The 18,505-nt window shown below is 43.1% G+C and overlaps 1 long non-coding RNA gene across 1 annotated transcript in view; it reads right to left on the bottom strand.

Annotated features, from left to right (window-relative positions):
- Positions 1–1,547: 1,547 nt before the first annotated feature.
- The window catches only part of LOC143681684 (uncharacterized), a 234,409-nt gene continuing 217,451 nt past the window's right edge, over positions 1,548–18,505 (bottom strand). The window contains exon 4 of the long non-coding RNA XR_013174781.1: positions 1,548–1,568. This is a non-coding gene — a long non-coding RNA (uncharacterized LOC143681684). The remainder of the gene's footprint in view (positions 1,569–18,505) is intronic.

Here is an 18,505-nt window from a genome sequence, read left to right as displayed (position 1 = left end):
TCAGTAGTCCTATTGGGAATATCCTTGTACATAAATCTATGTGCACTAGTTTGTGTATTTCTGTAGAATAATTTGATACAAATTGAGCTGTTGAGGAAGACATTTTAAATGATAACAGAAAACATCAAGATTTTCTTCAAAAACTTGTTTCAGGTTGTTTTAGTTTGTTAGCTGCCAGAATGCAATATACCAGAAATGGAACTGCTTTTAAAAAGGGGAATTTCTGAAGTTACAAGTTTATAGTTCCAAAGCCATGAAAATGTCCAAATTAAAGCAAGGGTATAGAAAGGTCCAATCTAAGGATCCAGGGAATGATACCTTGGTTTACGAAGGCCGATGACATTCAGGGTTTCTCTCTCAACTGGAAAGTCACATAGTGAATATAGCAGTGTCTGTTAGCTTCCCCTCCAGGCTTCTTGTTTCATGAAGCGCCCCTGGGGGTGTATTCCTTCTTCATCTCTGAAGGTCGCTGGCTGCATGGGCTCTCGTGGTTCTTGTGGCTCTGTCTCTATAGTTCTTGCAGCTCTCTCGTGGCTTTCTTGTGGCACAGAAGCTTCCTCCAAAATGTTTCCTCTTTTAAAGGATTTCAGTAAACTAATCAAGACCCACCTGGAATGGGTGGAGTCACATCCCCCCCTCATCAGAGGTTAATACCCACAATTGGGTAATACCCACAATAGGGTGAGTCACATCTTTGTGGAGATAATCTAATCAAGTCCACAACCTATAGTGCTGAATAGGGATTAAAAGAAAAGGCTGCCTCCACAAGATTGGATTAGGATTGAAACATGGCTTTTCTAGGGCACATAATCCTTTCAAACCAACACACAGATTATCTACCGTTTGATATTGGTTTCAGTCATTTTCACTTACAAAAGTTTTACGGATTTATGTGATCTGCTCTGTCACTCTTCTCATGTAGCATTTCTACCTTTTTGTCTCACTGATACAGACCTTCTCTGTTCCCAAGCTCCCCTAGCTATTCACCATGGGATTTTCTCCTAGCATCAAGCTAAATATTGACAGTTGTTCATTTTCAGAAGATTCAGTGCTGTGAAGATGTCAGTTCTCCCCAGACTGATCTGTAGATCAATCCAATCCCAAGCAAATCAATCCAATCAATCCAATCCCAAGCAAAATTCCAGCATGTTTTTATCTTTTCTTTCTTTTTTAAAAATTAGCAGATTGATTTTTTAATGGAAATTTTATATTTCCATTTCATATGGAAATGCAAAGGACCTAGAACAGATGAAACAACCTTAAAAAGAACAGTAAAGCCAGAGGCTAACGCTACTTGATTTCAAGAATTCTAGAGGTACAGCAGACAACAGTGTGGTAATGGCATCAAGACAGACAAACACATCAACAAAACAGAATGGAGAGTCTAGAATTATATACATAAATGGAAAGCTGATTTTTAACAAAGGTTCAAAGGTAATTTAGTAGAGAAAGAATTGGAACAATTGGATAGCCACATAAAAATTAGTACACTTTAGGGTGGTGCAATGGTGGCTCAGTGGTAGAATTCTCGCTTGCCATGCCAGAGACCTGGGTTCGATTCCTGGTGCCTGCCCATGTTAGAAAAAAAAAATTAATTCACTTTAATCTATACCTTGCACCGTATAATAAAATTAACTCAACATGGATCATAGATCTAAAGTTTTAAAAATTCTCAAGTAAAACAGAGGGGAAGGACTTTGCAGCCCAGGGTTAGAAAAAGAGTTGTTAGCTTTGACACTGAAAGCACGGTCCATAAAAGAATTAATGACAAGCTGGACTTCTACTCTTTGAAAGGCACTGTTAAGAGAATGAAAAGAAGAAGCCACTGAGGGAGAGAAAAGATTTGCAAAGTATACATAAAGATAAAGAACTTGTATTCAGATGATATAAAGAACACTCAAAGCTCAATAATAATAAAACAAATGACAACATTTTAAAAAGAACAAATGACTTGAAGAGATGCTTTACCAAAGAAGACATACAAATGAAAAGATGCTCAATTAGGGAAACACAGATTAATGTTAGGCAGCCCTACATACTGTTTGGAAGTGTTAACATAAAAATACAGACCATAAAAAATATGGGAGAAGACGTGGGGCAAGTGGAACTCTCAAACACCACTGGCTCAACTACTTTAGAAATCAGTTTGGCAATTTCTTAAAAAGATGAAGTACATCTATCATAGGGCTCAGCTGTTCCACTCCTTAGTATATACCCAAGAGAAACAAAAGTGTATGTCCACACAAAGACTTGTATGGGAATGTTCATAACAGCTTCATTTATAATACTCTCTAATTGAAAACAGCCCAGATGTTCACCAACAGGTGAACTGATGAGCAATTTGTGTTATAGTCACACAATTGGGAAACTGTCTAGCAATAAAAAGGAATGAACTGCCGAGTCAAGGAATAATATGGATAAATCTCAAAATAATACGCTGAGTGAAAGAAGCCAGGCAGAAAAGAGCACATTTGATGCCATTTATATAAAACTCTAGAAAATGCAAACCGATCTATAGTGACAAAAAGCAGATCAGTGGTGGCTCAGGGATGGGATGGAGAGGGGTGAGAGAGAGGGAATTCAAAAGGGTACGAGGAGACTTCTGGGAATATGGGTATGTTCACTGTCTTCATTGCGGTGATGTATCTATATGTCAGAACTTATCAGATGGTATATTTCATTACATGTCAGTTATACTTTCAAAATGCTCTTTTAAAAATTAGCTCTAGGAGGTAGTCAATGTACCTAGAATTTAACTGACCTCAAGGGCTTAAATAACTTACCCAAAGTTGCCTAGTTAATAGTGGTAGAGCTGCTATTACCAGCTGACTCTAAAGGTTATGTTCTTTTAACTCTATTATGATTAGATACAGGTCAATAAGTTAAAGAAAAGAGCAGGGAAAGAGTCCAAATCAAATACCTCTACTAACTATTAAGTGTGTTGTGTTACTTGAGGGCTACATCATAACAGCAGTCCAAGATTCCTTCACTACCGATTTATCTGAGGCATAACTTGCGAGTTGTCTTCGACTTGCAGATGGTAGCAGTTCCAGGTAGAGTTTTGAAGATGGTAGCTTAGCATTCATAGCTTAGCATTTGATCATTGTTCTTGCCTGCCCTTTATGTGAAATTCCCCTCCAGGTGCACCCTGTCGAAACAACTCCCATAAGATTTAGGGTGTGCATCAAGGCTGTAGCTTTATTAGCAATAGTTTTGTCTTAATTATGACCTCTTTTTCTTTGGAACATTTAATCAAGCCTCTGACAGGGAAGGAAGGACAACTCTTCTTTAAGGCTATGAAAATAAGTTTAAGGAACAGTGAATAAAGAAAGCGAATGTCCTGTTATTGATGTTTTTTTTTTTTTTGCGGCCTTATTTTTATTTTTTTTATTATTATTTTTTTATTAATCAAAAAAAGAAAAGAAATTAACACAACATTTAGAAATCATTCCATTCTACACATGCACTCAGTAATTCTTAGTATCATCACATAGATGTATGATCATCATTTCTTAGTACATTTGCATTGATTTAGGAAAAGAACTAGCAAAACAGCAGAAAAAGATATAGAATGTTAATATAGAGAAGAGAATTAAAATAATAATACTAACAAAAAAATATATATATATAAAGGAAAAAGAAAAAAAACAAAAACAAAAGATACAAACAAACAAAAAAACAAACAAAAAAAACTATATTTCAGGTGCAGCTTCATTCTGTGTTCCAACATAGTTACATTACACTTAGGTATTATTGTGCTGTCCATTTTTGAGTTTTTGTATCTAGTCCTGTTGCACAGTCTGTATCCCTTCAGCTCCAATTACCCATTATCTTACCCTGTTTCTAACTCCTGCTGGTCTCTGTTACCAATGATATATTCCAAGCTGATTCTCGAATGTCGGTTCACATCAGTGGGACCATACAGTATTTGTCCTTTAGTTTTTGGCTAGACTCACTCAGCATAATGTTCTCTAGGTCCATCCATGTTATTACATGCTTCATAAGTTTAGTCTGTCTTAAAGCTGCATAATATTCCATCATAGGTATATGCCACAGTTTGTTTAGCCACTCGTCTGTTGATGGACATTTTGGCTGTTTCCATCTCTTTGCAATTGTAGATAATGCTGCTATAAACACTGGTGTGCAAATGTCCGTCTGTGTCTTTGCCCTTAAGTCCCTTGAGTAGATACCTAGCAGTGGTATTGCTGGGTCGTAATCCATTCTGCCATTCTATGTCTTTTGATTGGGAAATTCAGTCCATTAACTTTTAGTATTATTACTGTTTGGATATTATTTTCCTCTACCATTTTGGCTTTTGTATTATATATATCATAACTGATTTTCCTTCTTTCTACACTTTACTCCATACCTCTCTCTTCTGTCTTTTCGTATCTGACTCTAGTGCTCCCTGTAGTATTTCTTGCAGAGCTGGTCTCTTGGTCACAAATTCTCTCAGTGACTTTTTGTCTATAAATGTTTTAATTTCTCCTTCATTTTTGAAGGACAATTTTGCTGGATATAGAAGTCTTGGTTGGCAGTTTTTCTCTTTTAGTAATTTAAATATATCATCCCACTGTCTTCTAGCTTCCATGGTTTCTGCTGAGAAATCTACACATAGTCTTATTGGGTTTCCCTTGTATGTGACAGATTGTTTTTCTCTTGCTGCTTTCAAGATCCTCTCTTTCTCTTTGACCTCTGACATTCTAACTAGTAAGTGTCTTGGAGAACACCTATTTGGGTCTATTCTTTTTGGGGTGCACTGCACTTCTTGGATCTGTAAATTTAGGTCTTTCATAAGAGTTGGGAAATTTTCAGTGATAATTTCTTCCATTAGTTTTTCTCCTCCTTTTCCCTTCTCTTCTCCTTCTGGGACACCCACAACACGTATATTTGTGCGCTTCATATTGTCATTCAGTTCCCTGATCCCCTGCTCAAGTTTTTCCATTCTTTTCCCTATAGTTTCTGTTTCTTTTTGGAATTCAGATGTTCCATCCTCCAGTTCACTAATTGTAGCTTCTGTCTCTTTAGATCTACCATTGTAGGTATCCATTGCTTTTTCCATTTTTTCTTCTTTGTCCTTCACTCCCATAAGTTCTGTGATTTGTTTTTTCAGATTTTCTATTTCTTCTTTTTGTTCAGCCCATGTCCTCTTCATGTCCTCCCTCAATTTATTGATTTGGTTTTTGAAGAGTTTTTCCATTTCTGTTCGTATATTCAGCATTAGTTGTCTCAGCTCCTGTATCTCATTTGAACTATTGGTTTGTTCCTTTGACTGGGCCATATCTTCAATTTTCCGAGCGTCATCCATTATTTTCTGCTGGTGTCTGGGCATTTGATCAGATTTCCCTGGGTGTGGGACCCAGCTGGTTGAAAGGTTTTTCTGTGAAATCTCTGGGCTCTGTTTTTCTTTTCCTGCCCAGTAGGTGGCGCTTGTGGCGCTCGTCTGTCTGCAGGTCCCACCAGTAAAAGATGCTGTGGCTCCTTTAACTTGCCAATCCGAATCGCAGTTGGCCCAGGAAACCGCGCATGGAGGGGGGGGTCGCCGGCCGCCGCGGCTTGGGGGAGTGCCGGTCCAAATTGCCCAGCTGGCCCGAGACGCCAAGCGTGGCGGGAGGGCCCCGCTATCCAACGTTCCCAGTCAGACCGGGGAGCCATGTGCGTGGGGGGGACCCCAGTCGCCAGCCACCCTGGCCGGGAAAACGCGTGCCCCTCGGGTATCTCACCGCAGCGGATTCTCCCTGCCCGTTCAGCCGTTCCAGAATGGGGTACGCTGTCTTTTTGGTCTCTGTTGTGGCTCAGGGAGCTGTTTCGTATTGTTTCTGTTTCTTTAGTTGTTTTTCTGGAGGAGGAACTAATACCCGCGCGTCTTACTAAGCCACCATCTTCTCCGGAAGTCCTGTTATTGATGTTTTGAAATATTATGCCCCAGTTCACATAATGAAAGTGAATTTTCTTAGAAGGATAGTATCTATTGACTTGACAGTTTTTAAAAAAAAAAACTTTTTTATTGTAGTAACATATTTACAACTCAACATTTTCCATTTTAACCTCTTTCAAGTTCAATTCAGTGGTGTTAATTACATTCATAATATTGTGGTACCATCACCAATATCCATTATCCCAACTTTTTTTTTGGGGGGGTACATGGTACGGGAAAAAAAATACCCCAACTTTTTATAGGTTTTTAAAGGCCATATCACCATCCTACCTAATTCCTCACGGTGCATTAAAATCCATGCATAGGAACATAAGACCCAGAGAATGTCGGGGTTGGAAGAGGCCATAGGTGCTCACGAGACACTGCTTTTTGACAACTCTTGAAATTTTTTTTCTCATTGAACCCTCACAGTGAAAGGAAGGGGCTATTAACATTCTCATTTTCCAGATGCTGAAAATTGAGCATAGTGAAAATTTAAGTTGTATTTCCAAGCTAGTTAGTGTCAGGTCTTCACATCTACTATAGTACCCTAAAAATCTCATGCCCACAAAAGATGGAAAAACTGTCATTCAAGTCCTCACTGGTTTTCTAAATAATCTTACTTGTTTTAGCCTTGTTCTCATACTCTCTAGTCCTCCAAATTTTTATTCTGTATCTTTTACGTGTGTGTGTGTGTGTGTGTGTGTGTGTGTGAGTGACTTTGCGTTCCTCCATAGTTCATTTTGTTTAAAATTTGCTTCCAAAATAGTTTCATAAAGATCTGATAGGTTCTGGAAGGTGATAGCTTTGATCACCTATCAGAGGGAATTGTTTTATTGTAGTTTGGGATTATCATTCTGAAACTGAAAAAAGATTGATTGAACATCTTCCCTACCAAAAATCCCCCTAAAAATACAATAAGGGATTTTTAATATACAAAACTATAAGAATGAGGAATATGAGAGAGGTGATAAAGCAACAAAATTTTGCAAATGAGGACGCAGAAGGATGAGTGGTGACTTAGCAAACCGAAGAAAGGTGAGTCCAAAACTGTTAAAGGAAATCCAAGAACCACCCCATTTTAATTGCTGAATCTCCAATTCCCAGGGACTGGGGGCACAGGTATCCCTGGAAGGGAGGGGTAAGAAGAACTAAGCAAGGGAGGATTTGCTGAAAGTCAGGAACATTGTCGTCTTTCCCAAACACGGGACCCTTGCCTTAGCTTTCTTCGCATTGTTATGTAATGCGATTCTGCGATCTTTCTTCAAAGCGTCTTGTTTCTATTCCTGAGATAGTGTTTTGTTTTGTTTTTGTTTAAATTTCCATGAATTCCATTCTAGTAGTTTATAATGCTGTTATGCTTTGGGGTCCAGAACCGATCTCAAGAAATTAATGCATAGGATGCATTCTACTTAAAGATAACTTGACATATCAGAATCAAAATTTGTAAAATACTTAAATATAGGAAAACTTCTGATCATGCAAAAAGGAATCAGCTCTGAATTTGTGAAAAAAAGTCAACCTGTCAGTATACTTAGAAAATTATTCAATTTCCAAACTTTTGACTCATTCAGCCCACTTGGGCTATCTCAAGTGAGGGCCATATGAAGTGGGATGTATTTGCACAACTATTGCACCATGATTGTTCTTGCTAAGCGACCAGCAGAAGCACGGCGCCCTCATCATCTGACACTAAAAAATGGCCATTTAAACTTGAGCAGCATCCCTTTGTTTAAAGAAAGGGAGAAAGAAAGGAATGAAAGATGAATAGTTTGGGCTCAAGTTGGCTTTTTCCAGGCTTGATTTTATTGTTTGCCTCAAAATCCCTTAATGTTGGCCAAGATTTCTCAAAGGTGACTGCCAGCTCTTTGACGCCATCAAAGGAGAACTCCCTGAAGAAAGCCAAATACGTGGAATTCCTTTGGGGTGCTTCTCTGTTGGGTTCCAGGGGGTGAACAGAGGAGAATTTGGCCTGGACACCCAGCCCTCCCCTGCGTCAGCATCTCTGTGAAAGGACAAGAAAGCTCTGCTGACCCACCACTGGGTTAGAACTGCTGGTATGGACACCCAACTCGTCCCATCATCTGTAATTAGATGGCACATGGCAGCAAGACTCCTGTCCTGGTGGATCACGGAACAGGCAAAATTTATTTGGCCTAGAAGGAGGGGTGTGCCCACTTCTGGCCTTCTGACCTTCCTCCAAGCAAGTTCAATGTAATACCCACATGGCAGATCTCGCTCAGGTGCCCTGAGACAATCACTTGGCTCCTCTGTCCCTCACTGACACTAGATTAAGGTCTTCCCTTATCTGAGGGTGGTTTTTTTTAAAAAAACTTTTAAAATTATTAAATATGGCATATATACAAAAAAGTAATGAATTTTCAAGTACATTCTAACAAGTAGTTACAGAACCAGATTTTAAAGTTTGGTATGGGTTACTGTTTCACAATATTTTGATTTTTCTTCTAGCTGCTCCAATAATCTGGAGACCAAAAGAAATATCAAAATAATGGTTCAGCAGTAATACTCATTTGTTAAATCCTATCTTCTCTGTTACATTCCTCCTTCCCTTTTTTTTTTCTTCTTTTTTTGTGGAAGATAACATATACAGAAAAAAAGCAATACATTTCAAAGTACATCGTAACAATCAGTTGTAGAACGTTTTTCAGAGTTTGGTTTGGATTACAATTCCACGATTTTAGGTTTTTACTTCTAGCTCTTCTAAGATACTGGAGCTGAGGCTGTTTTAAAGTTGAAGGTGATGCAGGTGACAGAGCTGGGGGAGGTGACCTATGAACGAGGCCACATATGACTTCCATGTTAAATTATTCATGTTAAAATAACATAAAAAAATAAACATTAAAAATTATGCTTTATGACTGCATTGGTAGGAAGATGGATATATTAACATTATATATCGAAACATTTTCTTTGTGCTGAAAGTGAAATTGTTTTTCTCCTGGTTTTAAAAGTAATGAAACATTTTGTGGGCTTCTAAAATTACCCTGGGCTCCATGTACTGCAGACCCATTGGCTTTGCCTATGACCTGACTCAGTGGCCGTGATACTCCTTTACTCCAAATCCTGTAACATAGGTGGTAAAGGCTGGGCCGGGGGAGACCCATGGAGACTTGAATTTTGGCTTTTCTATATCAGCTATGGTATCTTGGGTAAGTTGCTAACTTCTCTAAGCCTCACCTTCCTTAATTATCAGAGAGATTGCTATTTCCTCAATGCGACTGATGTAAAGATTAAATACTTAAATGAACATAGTGCTTGCCAAGTAGCAAATGCTCAGTAGATGGAACTGATGCTGGAGCTCCAGGAGTTCTTGGAAAACTCGAGACCTCAACCAGAGGCTGGTGCCATGATGGTTCATGACTCAGTCACAGGAAGGAATTCAAGGACTAGTCAGTGTGTACCTCCCCCAAAGCCTAATGCGTGGTGAAAGTACACACTGGAAGGAGGTGAGTGTGGGCATTCTCCAAAGGAGAAGCGCTCAGAGGTCGGGATCCCTGCATTATTAGGGATTGGAGGGCCCTTCCCCCTCTGGTTATGCTAATAAGAGACTGATGAGCTGCACTTTTCATTGGTTCTTTACAGGTGCCGACCTGAGTGAGGTCTAGGCGGGGGTTAAGTGTGTGCCACGCCAAAAGGAACTTTTTTTTATGGGTCTTAGGGTCACATCCCCCTCCCTCCTTCCCTATCTAACCTGTCTCCAAATGGTAACAAGGCTTTTAAATGGGTCGGTCTTCAAGGTGCAATTGACCTGGGGCTCTTTCTATTCCTGTACACAGATCCAGGAGTTCTGGGATTGGAACTGAATGTGGTTGAGAGAGGAGGGGTGTCACAGCAGAATTCATGAGGAGGAGGGTGGCGGGGAGCAGGAAGACAATGATAAAAGCCAGAGGCCATCTCACTCCTCACCTTCCTAAATGTTCCAGGGACGTGGTGTAAATGCAGCCCTGCTGGTGGATTGGGGACTTTCTCTCTGGCTCCGGCATGGATGGGATGAGGCAAAATGGAACTAGACCCTCTCAGTCCTGTTCTAGATTTGCAGGAACCCAGGGCAGCATTCTCGTTTGTCATCAAGTTGCTTTACCCAATGCAGGTCCCAAGACCACTTGAGGCATGGGAAGGTCAGAATGGTAGTGAAGGTTCAACGGTTTTGACTAAACTCATGAATTAACTATCATTTAGGAAGACCTGGCCTTTTGCATGAGACAGGTCCCAAGTTGCTTATGTGGTAAACAACATAACAAAAATCTCTTCTCTACCAAAGAGGTTGCTTCCCAAGCTTGCAACGTGTGCAAACAGAGAATCAGTAGGGTGCATAAGGGTCTCCTTTAAAATGCAAATTGCCATGGGATGTTTATGGGGCCATCAATCACTCACACCTTAGAGAGGGTTGGTTTCCTGGGCCTGATTTCTCCTCTACACTCAACTGAGATTTGCGTTGCTGTTGAACAGGAGTTTCAAAATGGGGTGGAGGAGAAAGAGGAGAGAGTACATTTTGGGCCCTGGGGTACTTAGTGAGGGGACAAGTTTTATGTTTTACTGGGTTGGGAATCTTTCAGAGGCCAGGAGGCCCAAAGAGGGTATTGGGATCTTGGAGGGGAGGGTGGGATGGGGCAAATATCAAGGCTAAGTGAGAGGGGAACACAGAGAGAGATGGGGAAAACTTTGCTTACCTGGAATTTAAGCAAAATGGGGAAATCAAGGTCTCTAAGTGTTTTATGAAATGATAAATTGTCATTCCTTTGGAGGTAAAGTGCACATCAGCCTCTGCTCTGAAAATTCTTTTCACATGGCCGGGCAAGTGTTAGGAAGCAACCTTGTTCTCATCTCTCCATCAAATTACATTTTAATACATTTGTTTGAAAATATTTGTAGTTCTTAATTGGCTGGTAAAATTAAACAGAATCTGCATTAAAGATTTGTACTTTTCTGCTAATCCCTCTAAAGGAAAACGTCTTTGGGGGTATTCTTATTTGATTGCATTGCATTCATTTTATTCATTTTGATACAAAAAAAATCTATCCACATTTAGCGCTGGCCAAATAAAGTGAGAATGTGAGAAACTCCCTGGTAAATTCAAGATAATTTTAGTCTAGAAATCATGTTCTTTCAAAAACTCATCCAAATACCTTGCTTTAAGTGTCTGCTCCCACTCTGCAACTATAGGCGGAGTCAGTACCTAACTGGGGAAGACTGTGTTCTAGATGTTTTCTCTCTTGCTTGTCTGGTCTCTGATTTATAGGCAAGCTTTCCAAGCTTCCTGATATGGTAGCACCTCGGCTTGGTGATGGTCTTCATGAAGTAGTCCAGCATCTTTCCCAGCCCCGTGGTTTCTGTATTAGTGTTTTCTCCATTCACTGAACTTATACCATCATTCTCCTGCCCTGTCCCAGCATGGGAGGTAAATTAACTGGAGCCAGGAATATGCAATTTCTTCTTTCTGAGTTTTTTCCTTTAGGATTTAAACCAGCTGTTTCTTTAAGCAATGACTTGAATAGCATTGTAGGTTAAAAACAAAACAAAGCAAAAAACTCTTTTCTTGCTCTTTCCTTGACATAGGATATTAGGGATGGAAAGACATAATTGGGCTTGGGATGTTTTTATTTGACCTTAAAACATTCTCCTTCCAGACAAAAGGACAGAAATGCACATGATTTGCTGTGTGTGTTTGGAACCTGAGGCAGTCTGAGCTTTTCAAGGTGAGGGTCTGGGCTTTCGAGTCAGAGACCCGGGTTAGAATCCCAGTTCTGCCACTTACTGGTTAGTACACCTGAGCCTAGTTTCTTTCCATCTAAGTTTTCTCACTTGTAACAAAAAAAGAGAAACAGTAACACCCAGCTCACAGCACTGCTGTGAAGCAGACCTGAGATAAATCACACAATGCACATTGTAGGCACTTAAACTGTTTTTAGTTTTCCACCCTCTGTCAAGATGTTTTTGGGTAAAAAACCTTCTTTATGCTTATAAAATCCTGAGAGGGATACAAATATTAAAAGAACTTTTGAAAAGCCATGTTTACCAGGCACGTAAACTCAAGAAGCTTCAAGTTTGTTCAGAACTCATATGTGAGTGAGTGCCTTTGGGTTAAAAACCCTCAGAGAAAATCATACTCTTTCCTCTATCCTGGCCTTAGAGAGAATCCTGGACCAGCGCCTTTCAGACCTTCACACTAAGGTTTCATATGCTCAGCACAGGGACAAAGTTTATTTTTCCTTTCCAGGTCATGGTGAATGATGACTCTATCAGAGAAAAATTACCCCAGGCAAGGGTGACTTTATTTAAAGCCCAAGACAAGAGAGAGTCCAGAGGTTGTTAGAGAGAGAAAGAGAGAGAGAGAGAGAGAGAACAGAAGACCATCTCAGTAAGGACAAAGGATAGGAGAGCTTCTAAGGACAGGTATTCCTTCCATTCGCAAGCAGCGAATGGAAGGTGCTGGAGGAGAAGGTCAATCAATGGGATGTGCCCAGTACCTGATGTTATCTCTCGAGTTTACTGTCAAGGCCAGCTGGAACATTTCTATCTGGATATTGTAAGGGCCAAGGTGAGGGAGGTCAGGGGCCCAGAGAGAAGAAGACTGTCTAATGTTTAGTCAAGTTAAGGTGGAGTTAAGTCTCCCTAGGACTTAGCTTGGGTGGGGGATGTCGTTTCCAGGGCCCCAAGGTTCAGATGGAATCCAGCATTGCCAACCCACGCTAACACACCATGGGGAGAGCAGGTGCTGGGTAGTCAGCCTGTGCCACGAGCGGATCATCTCCTATAGTTTTTGAGAGGGAGGGGTGGATCGGGAAATGAGAGTAAAGGTTGGAACTGCATCGAGCTGTGGCCTGGCCACTGTGTCCCTGGTAGAGTCCAAAGGACAGCCTGGCTTGCAGGGAAGATCAGAAAAGCAAAGGCCCAACTTTGACCACGGCCCTGAAGCCTCGGCCCAGACTCCATGTTTCCAGTGGTGGTGCAGTAACATTCAGTGGAAATAAAGAAAGGCTTTGAGGTGTGTTTATTTTTCTTCTCATGATTATTCTTTCTGCTTTCTAACTGAGCAGATACATGTCAGGCAGCAGGAACTGCCTGTGGCACTTTGATGTCAAAAGATATACCCACAGGTTGCCAGATGTCCTGTAAGCAGTTCCCATGGCCCAGTTTTATTTTCTCAAAAGACATACTTGCCCTCCATAGGAGCCAGAAATGGGAGAAGTGTGGCATGCACGTGCAGGAAAGATAGTAAAGCAAAGTGGGAAGACAGACCTCGGAGTCAGTTGGGCTTGCCCCTAACCCCAGCTCTGTGGCAGCAAATAGCTGTGTGACTTCGGGTACCACACTGGCCTCAGTTTTCTAATCTGTGAAATGGGCTGATTATACATAACTTGCAAGGTCATGGTGAGGAATGAAGGAGATGGTGCCTGGCTCACTGTGAGATGGAATCTTTATAAAAGGTCACCTTTAAAGTTTCCCTGACCCCATCAGAGTTCCTACACTCCTCACAAGATTCTGTCTTGATTCTCGAGTCCAGTGGTCCTGCATTTCAGCCTACGGTGAGGTGGCCTGGCTTGGTTCAGCCCCCTCCTCCTACCAAAGTCACACCCTGCTACTGTCCTTGGCTCCTATATGCTTACAAGCCTCATGGGGTTTGCTGGTCACGGGTAGCTCTGCCGGCTGAGCAAATGTGACAATGCTTCCGGCGGTTCCTAAGGGTGGGGGGCTGTTCCCGCTCAGCCTCCCCCAACCCCCACACCAGTCAACAGAAGAGCAAACAAAATGTTTTCACCCCCAGCCAGCGGAATTGAGTCAACCTATAAAGTGACATAAAGTGGCCCACCTACTGATTTAGGCCCTGAGATATTAAACCAGTCCTCCAAGAAAACAGGCTGAAAAGATTTTAATTAGAATGTTAAATATTACAATCCTCAGCACAGATCTTGTGAACAAAAGGTTAAGACCATTTTCTAGACTGGTAGAGCATTGTAACAGGCCCAGCTGTTGTCTACTTCTTTAAAGAAGATGCTTCAGGCTGCTGATGGCCTCAGGCCTGCATTCTGAAGGATGCCAGCCCACCAACCTCATGTACATCCACTTGGCTAAATGCTAAGCAGAATCCATAAATGCCTAAGATTGCACTTTCAGAGGAAAAAAAAAAGTCATCGGTAAACCAAATGACTGTTAAACTCAATTTCAAAGCTCTCTTCCCAGCGTCACCCCAACGGAGGCGGAGATGGGTTTGGGTCATTAGTCTTCATTTGCAGGGAAGGTGCAGCCAGAGAATCACAAAAAATAGCAATGATTTCCTCCCTCTCTGGAATTTCATCTCCTCTCCCCTCATTTTCGATTTCCCAAGAAAAACAGCCCCGGTCTGGGGCCTGTCTTCTGCAGGCTTTTTCGGAGATGAAAACTGAAGGAGGTTCACTGGGTCCTGTGGAGCGGGAGCGACTCGTGCACATGCCGAGGCCCCAGAACCGCAGGGGCCCTGACCCAAAGCGTCCCACGCTAGAGCAAGGCTGCTGTCAGGAGGGGTTTTCCTAGGTGGTTGCTGGAGACAGATAGAGGGGAACTGCCTCCCCCCCCCCCCCCCCCGCAAGCTTTATAAAAGAGGGGGATCAAGGAGATAGGACGCGAGGAACAGCACCGGACGGTGGCTTCTGGCTGGGCAGAGTCTGAAAAGCCAGCGGGCCCCCAGAGTCGCGGCCCAGCTTTGCAGGGACGCAACCCGGACCCAGGCATCTCCCACTCACCCAGACACAAATCCTTCCCGCAGCCCCTTGCTTTCCAGCATCATCCACAAGAGCAGTGACTTTAGGAATTCCTCCCACGCTCACCGCTACCCCTGCCCGCGCCGGGCGCCCCCGTGCCTTTTGAGGCTGCGGGAAGGAGGGTTGCTAGATGCAAACTTGCGCAGTAAACATTTTTGGGAAACCTCCAGATTGTTTCAGAATCAGCAGGACACATGAGCCAGCCACAATAGGTTCACTTTCATGTGGATACTGGAGCAGGCAAGACTTCCAAGCAAAAACTCTGAATGTGAATTTAGCTAGTTTTGGATAAAGACGCCTTTCAGCGTCAATAAACACCCTGAATGCAGCGGCGGTGGAGTTACAACTTAATGAGATGAGGGGAAGTGCACCGGGTCAGGCCTCGGCTCCCAGCCTTTGTCATGCTAATCAGCTGGGCAGCCGGCAGCTGAAAAACTGCTGGAATTTTTATTTGCATTTCATTTACTTGGAAGGAAATTGACCCAGATGGTCCACAAAGGCCCTGGAAGGCTGGCGAGCAGTGTCGGGCTGCACACTTCTCAGAGGGCCTGCACTTGTCTGCCCACCCCTTTTTGAGCCGAGGGCATAAAAGATTAAAACAGCGTAAGGGAATTGATTTCATGATTTTTAGATAATTTCCCCAAGATTTCAGAAAGGCCCTCAAAAAACCCCTAATTTAATCAGTCAGGAGCTCAATAGTAATTAAGGGGAAGAAAAGCTGAGATAATGAAAGAGGTGGTGAGGATTTTTGCTGTTGCTGGTGGGAACCTTTCTTAATTAGGAAAAGTCTCCGAACGAGCTGGCGCTAACCGAGCCGGGCGGGCGTGGGCAGCGCGGGCCCCTGGCTGCGCCGCAGCTGGGGGAGGGATCACGGGATCACCTTCTTCAAAGACCCCCAAGACGGTTGCCGCAGAGGTGCCCTTCGTGGCATTTCCGTGGGTGTTGGGTTCTCTGATTCTAATTCCAAGCTCAAGGTTGGATCTTGAAGACGGGGACCTCTGGGTGAGTTCAGGCTTTGGCTCTAGACGGCCTACCGTGAAGCGCAGGGGCTCAGACTCATGGCCTCATCCGGGTGACACTCGCCTCCCTTGGGGGCTCTGGGGTGGTGCGGCAGTTGGGAGGAGGGCGGGCTCTGAGGTCAGCCTGCCTGCACCCCAGTCTGGGCTCTGCCAGCTGATAGCTGCGTGACCTCTGGTGAACTCTGCTTTACTCTCTGCACCCCGGTTTCCTGGTGTATAAAATGGAGGGAATCACATGTCTCCTTGGGGGTTCTAGTGCATATGAACTAAGGCGAGGCATAGGGCTGCAGCATAAATAGGGCAAACAAATGGCAGCCGTTCATGTTGTTAACATGGGCATTCTCTTCCTTCCCATAATAAAAATACTTCCAGGTATACCAATGCCAGAGGGGTTGATATCAAAATAAACGGTGCTCTCCCCATCCTATTTTGGTGTCTGCAGGAACTTGGCACATGATAGATGTCAAGTAAGTATTGGTTGAATAAATGCATGAATAAATAAATAAATATCAAAGAATAAGCGCACGCTCCGGGTTGGACAATGGGGAAAGAAGAATGAAGCTCATGGGGCTCGGTCCCCTCAGAACTCACCTACAAACTTAGGTCTCTCCTTGATCCAGCAGTATCAGAACGTCCCTCATGTTCTCCAACCAATGACTACCGTTTTTACCTCAAATGGATGAGCTAAACCATGCACTAAGCTGATTTTTTTGCCTGAAAGCAGGTGGGCCAAGAATAATCAACCAACCAACCAAGTCATGTACCTGAGTACATTGAACAGATGAACATACCTAGATGTTTGGATGGCCAAGGTTTCTTTGACTCCATACTTAGAATTTCTTGCTCATTCTTGGGCACTAATAGCCAGATACTCCTTGGCCTTGGGGTTCCCCATCTTCCTTTTCAATTCTTGCCTTTCTTCTGACCTCTTCATCCAGGTGTCCCTGACTTCCAACTTGTTTTGGTTTACTAAAGCTGCCAGAATGCAATATACCAGAAATGAAACGGCTTTTGAAAAGGGAATTTATTAAGTTGCAAGCTCACAGGTCTAAGGCTATAAAAAATGTCCAAACTAAGGCATCCAGGAAAAAATACTGACTCAAGAAAGGGCTGATGAGGTTTGGGGTTTCTCTGTCAGCTGCCTTTCTCTTCCCACTTCTCTTCTCGTTTCAAATGGCTTCCCTGGGGGCATTTTCTTTCTGCATCTCCAGAGGTCTCTGGTCTGTATCAGCTCTGAAACTTTCCAAAATATTTCCCTCCTAAAGGACTCCAGTAAGTGACCCATCTTGAATTGCTGGAGACGTATCTCCATGGAAACCACCTAGTCAAAAGTTCCTAACCACAATTGGGTGAGTCACATCTCCATGGAAACAACTTATTCAAAAAGATCCCACCCCACAGTGTTGAATGAGGATTAAAGAACGTGGCTTTTCTGGGGTCCACAGCAGTTTCAGACCTGCACACACCTAGATCTGGACCATAGGCCTGGAGCACCCCTCCCAGCCCTCACCTTCCCCTTGGGTGAGCTTGGCTTTTTGGCCAGTTTCCCCTGCCCGGGGTTTCCACATCTAGCTTCTTCCTTTCTGAACTCAGCTAAAAGGCAAGAAGGAGAGCCAGGCCTCAGTTCTCACAGTATTTGCCGTGATTTATGTGTAAATCTTTATATTACCTGCAAACAAAAGGGTAATACTCTTTACTGTGGTATTGCTGTCCTAACCAGAAAGTCTGTAGATTGGCTCTCAAGAGCAAACATTTTCCCATTGTATTCAGGGTGGGGGTGGGGGTTGTTGTAAAGACTCAGGGATGTGCAGGTATCCCAAGGACGAAGATGGGTCCTGGCCTTAGGAATGATTTGGGTTCTGGGACTCAAACTGGAGTCCTCTTTTTGCCGTTCACCTCTGCCCTGCTCTATGCATTTCCTCTGTCTTTTCTTGCTTTTCAGCCTGGCTTCCTCTGAGTTTTGGGGGCACAGTGGAAAACATGGCCTCCAATGAAGTTGATATGTCACAGCTCCAGGCTCCCAGAGAGAAACAGAATTTCTTTATTCTAATTCTAAATGCAAAGGAAAGGACCCTGTGGCTCAGCCTGGGCCAGGGCTACCGGATCCCATCTTATAGGGGAAGATTGGGTCAAAACAGCTTCCAGAGTTGAGTAAATATCTGTCTGGCACATAGTGAGCATTATAACTCATAAATTGAAAATAAAGTTTCAATTAATTAAAAGGTAGAGAGAAAAGAAAATGAGGGAGTTCCTCACGCTTCACTTTCTCACTCCTCCAGGGTCGGGCAGGGAAAGGGTACAGGCAGAAGCCCTAGAGACCTGGGGAACCAGCTCCCTTTGGCCAGTTAGCAGGCCTTGGTTATAGGAGTTGCTCTCCACTGACTGTCAACGTAGAAAAGACCTCAGATTACTCTTCACAGCTTCTTGAAGGTGTGTGTTCCACAAGTAATCCAGCATTCTAGACCACCAGGGCCTGGTGGGGCTGTGACCCAGAGACCTCGGGGAATCTCTATCTGTCCCTCAAGGGGTGGGAGAATCCCACTTTTGGAAGGCTGGGGTGGGAAGAGGGAGGGAGGGAAAGTGGGCAGGGGGTTCAGGTACACACTCTCTTTGAAAGGGACCTGACCAATGATTGAGCTAATTCTACTTCGGGCCATCTGAGTTCTCCAAGAGGAGGCTGTATGTCGTGGAGTCCCAGGGCAGGGAAGGTGAGGGGGAGCCTGGTCAGCCAACAAGAGAGTTTCAAAGTGGGGACAGGCTGTACATCAGAGATATTAATTTCTAGGAACTTTAGCTCAAAAGCAGAGAGA

This window comes from Tamandua tetradactyla, chromosome 4, assembly GCF_023851605.1.
Source record: "Tamandua tetradactyla isolate mTamTet1 chromosome 4, mTamTet1.pri, whole genome shotgun sequence".
Taxonomy (NCBI): domain Eukaryota; kingdom Metazoa; phylum Chordata; class Mammalia; order Pilosa; family Myrmecophagidae; genus Tamandua; species Tamandua tetradactyla.
The sequence above is the reverse complement of the archived record's forward strand: the minus strand, read 5'-3'. Positions and strand labels throughout refer to the sequence as shown.